This window comes from Pinus tabuliformis, chromosome 5_2 (genome assembly GCF_031772625.1).
Source record: "Pinus tabuliformis cultivar Carrire ecotype Pingquan chromosome 5_2, CPIR1, whole genome shotgun sequence".
Classification (NCBI taxonomy): domain Eukaryota; kingdom Viridiplantae; phylum Streptophyta; class Pinopsida; order Pinales; family Pinaceae; genus Pinus; species Pinus tabuliformis.
Window position 1 is genome coordinate 1,063,735,484 of NC_142306.1, and position 4,545 is coordinate 1,063,740,028.

Sequence of the window (4,545 nt, forward strand, 5' to 3'; positions counted from 1 at the left end):
AATTAACAATCTCATCTACGCGAAGAAAATAGTTAGCCACACTTTCATCATTATACATCCTAAGATTTTCATATTGAATTCTGAGGGTTTGAAGTTTTGCTCGTTTTACCTGATCATCTCCTTCATAGCTCAGAACAATCTTGTCCCATATCTCTTTTGCGGATTTAAACTGCATTACCTTAACAAATTCTGATTGAGATAGGCATCCTAATAGAGTATTAACCGCCTTTGAATTTGTTTCATATTTCTTCTTCTCATCCAGATCTGTAGGAGTTGCTGATGGAAAAGTATACCCTGTATCTATGATATCCCAGACTTCTATACCAAGAGATTGAAGATAGGTAGTAACTCTTACCTTCCAATAAACAAATTTTGTCCCATTAAAAATCGGTGGCCTGATTGAAGCTTCCCTCTCGTAGTTGCTCATGATGAAAGATCTTTCTTCAAGCGATCAAGCTTCTTCTGAAGAACCTGCTCTAATACCAATTGTTGGAAATAATACTGAGAGGGGGGGTGAATCAGTATTATCAAACTCTTTTCAATATGCCTTCCAGATTTATACTTTAATTTATTCTTCAGATATTGATCATTAATTTGTATATCAGTGCCATATACTATTGAACAAGAACAAGAAAAATAGATGAGCACACCAAAGAACACCAGATATAAGGTGGAAACCCAATGTGGGTGAAAACCACCTACTGCAATATGTCTCTATCTTATTTCAATTAGAAACTTCTTTTACAAGGATTTTGTACTAGTGCAGTCCTTTACCAGTACGCAGGCTGCAACCTGCAGAGAGCTACAACTCTCTCTCGTTTTCCAGTCTCTCCTGGAAGGGAGCTACAACCCCCTTTGCTCTTTTACTTGTTTAGGGACCACGTTTCATTAATTTTCAAACTGGATCCAGGAAGATCAAATAATCATCAAGTACATGCAAATCACCCAATCTCCTTGTACAATCAACCAATGAATCACCCAACTTCTCAGAATGTTGTAAACAGAAAATTAATACCAGAAATCTAAACCCAAAACTCTGCAACAATAGATAAAACACAGCCAACAAATGTTTCAAGATAGGTCCGAAACTTCACCTATAGTGGGCTGCGAATACCCGCAGCTCTTCTGTGTCTGAATTGTGCAGATCCGCACCTGGTCGGTCTACTGCTCTGCGTATCTCTGCACCACTCATTTTGCTTCCCTGCGTACCTCTACTCAGATCCGCACATGCACTGTCCGCTTGACAGCGTACCTCCGCAACTTGTTCTTATGTTTCCCTGCGTACCTCCGCACTGCTCCTTCTCCTGCGCTCCGTACCTTGCACTGCGCCTTCTGCTGCGATGCGTAACCCTGCACTGCACCTTCTCCTGCGCTGCGTACCCACGCACTCACGCAGTGGATCGCCTGCGAACCTCTGATTAGGGCCAAATTAATAGTCCTCCAATGTGCCATAGTCAGTCAGATCCACAGATCTGATCATGTGCCCAAAAGATCACGACTTATCAATAGATTCACCTTAAATTTTCTCCTTGATTTAGATCTAGCTTTTAAAAATCAATCACCCAAACTTTCAGATCTTAAGATATTCAAATTTCACAAGTGTCTAGCCAAGTGATCTCTTTTCCTTTTTATAGGCAAGCCCTTATTCAAACCATGGGACAAAACCATCAGAAACCCTTACAAGGGATCCAAACAGGGGTTAAAATAATTTAGATCCTAAACCACGGGCCAAAACCATAAGATCATGAATGACGAGCTAAATACCAAGGGCCAAACATAAGAAACCCCACGTGAGCACGCTTCTCTGCATTGGAGTGAGTGAACTGAGGGACCGCACCTTATGAACGGATAACTTGCGGGTATGTCTGCACTTCCTGGACGGCGAACCTGCGGGTCCGCACCTTTTGAACGATGCACCTGCGAACCTCTTATTTTCCATCATTGTGAGAGCCTGAATAGAATTTTGCCACTTGAGTGAGTTGCCATCAAGTAAAACACCTGTACCATAGAGCCAAACCAAAATCATAATGCCAACACTCTTTGCATAGTTATTTATGTCATTCATTGTTATCATTTTAACCTAAGTCTCTTGATGAAGCTAGTGTGAAGGTTGTACATATTGAAAGCAGGGAGAAGCATGAGAAAGATGACCATCAGAAGAGGATAACAATGGCCAAGAGAAGAGAATTAAGGCGCTCTTGTACTCATTGTGAGAAAGAAGAGCATGATGAGGAGAATTACTAGAAACTACAACCATAATTGAAACCTAAGAGGAACGACAGAAAAGGGAAGTAGAAGACAGTTACATACATGCAACAAGACCAAGAACTTGAATCAAAGGATGATGAGAAGATCACAACTGCGGGATTTGTGGGCGGTGGACAAATTGACCTAGGACCAAATTCAGGGGACGAAATGAAGATTACAGCTCTTGGGATAGTGGCATACAGACTCATCAACTTGGGTTCCAATTCGGGCGATGAGACAAATATTTTAGCAGATGTTGTACCAAAGATGAAAAGGGCACCAAATGCGGCATGGCTCCAAGAAATCGAAGAAATGAACCAAAGCATTCAAGCGGTGAATGCTAAGCTAAGGAGACTCCTCCAAGAATTAGGGAAGGAGAAACAAAGGTTGAAACGTTAGTTACAAGCCAAGGAGGAAGCCTTGGAAAAGTTGCAACATAACGAACCTAAGGTAAGAAGTGATTCTTCAATTCCATGTACTTTTTATGATGATGATTTTGTTTCTTTTGAGAAACATACTATAGGAATTGGATCAAAACTATTGAATAAAATGGGGTATCAAGTAAAGGGCCTTGGAATTAATGGCCAAAGCATTGTGAATCCCATCAAAGTGGAGGAATTGCCTCATTATGCAAGACTTGGATATGTCAAAAAAGAGGTTGGGGAATAATCCAAGACGGCCAGTGACCAACCAACGACATATGATGGCAGCACTTCATCACATTCCAATGATAGTGAGGTTTCCACAGGCACATAGTAGAGGCACAATAGAAAAAAGTGCTCCAAGACGATCCAGAAAGTTTGGAGGAGAAAGAACCAGTGTAGTCACTACAACAAGGTTGGACACCAAACAACCACGTGTCATATGCTCCATGCTCAGAAAGCACCGATAAAGAAGAAAGTTGGTGAAGATGTTCAACAAACGAATCTTCCACATTCATGGTGGTACACTTTATTGTGTAAGAGATGGTTTTACTAGATATAGTAGCTTGTCATGGTCTCATTTTGTAAATCATGTGTTATGAATAATTGTAAAGTGATTATGTGTTTTCCATCGCTTACTAAAGAAATGATGATGTTTTGGCCTTTTTTTATAGCTAGGGTATTGGTTTCTATTATAATGTAAACTTTACCAAAGAGTGTGTGCTATAAACTCTTGGAAATTTGGGATTGTTTGAGTCATGTGTGGTTTTGTATGTGATTGCAAAGAAAGTACCAGATTTGGACGCAATGCAGATGTCGAAAGTGTAGCTTGAAAAAGGCACAAGCATTGTGCAGGATGTGTTCATTATTTTGGAGGAAAAAGATCTCCTTAGTGGGGAGAAATGATCCGGGAGGATCCAGAAATGTAAGTGGCCTTGAAAATAGCTCAAAAATCAAAGTTGGGAGATGCAAGTGAAACTAGGACTAGATCGTAGTGCTCATCACCCTAGTTCCAGCGGTGCAAAGGACACTCAAATCCGAGTTTGTATGATCAAGTTATGGCTAATCAAATTTTTGCTCAAACTTGGCCAAGTGACAGGCTTAACGAGGCAACAAAATGGTAAAAAACTGGCACACAGAAGGTGGCCACCGAAATGGGTGAATTTTTCAAACCGTTAATTTTTCCAATGACCCTTATTTTCTTGTCGATTTAAAACGTCCAATTTGTTATGATAAAAAATGAAAAATAGCATAATAATAGGGTGGCGGGATGCCACCCCCGCAACGTGTTTAAAAAAAATAAAATTGGGGTGGTAAGTCACAATCCCCGTCCCTCCACCCCCAGCGAAACTATATTATATATTTAGTGTGGATTCGGTGGAGTTCAAAACTGCCTAGGCCATGTGGGTTGGCCCCGTAACCACTAGATGCAACATTAAACGTAGCCCGAAGTCAACAAAGTTGTGATTATTTAACTGCCAGCCCAAGTTTAAATGTGAGGATAAAAATAAACATGCCCATTCTCTATGGGGGGTCGGTGGGGCTTGAACTCTTGACCTACTCGCTCCTAAACTCAACACTTACCAATAGGTCAATGACCCCACTTGGTAAAGTCCACCTAGAAAATTACTTATGAGTCGCTCATTTCATTTGACCGGGCAGCGGAGGCGAAGGGCGAACGAAGGAACCATGAGTAGTCCAGTGTGTAGAACCCTGAGAGAGGGTATCAAATTGATGCTGAAAATATTCCCTTGGACGACTAGAGGTGTCGGTGTTAGAATTGGGCAAGTTTATAGTCGATTTTGCACGTTTTCGCACCAAGAATCCATCCGTGAAGTTTGTTTCTCCAGCTGAGCTCTCCATTTTCAAGCCATCA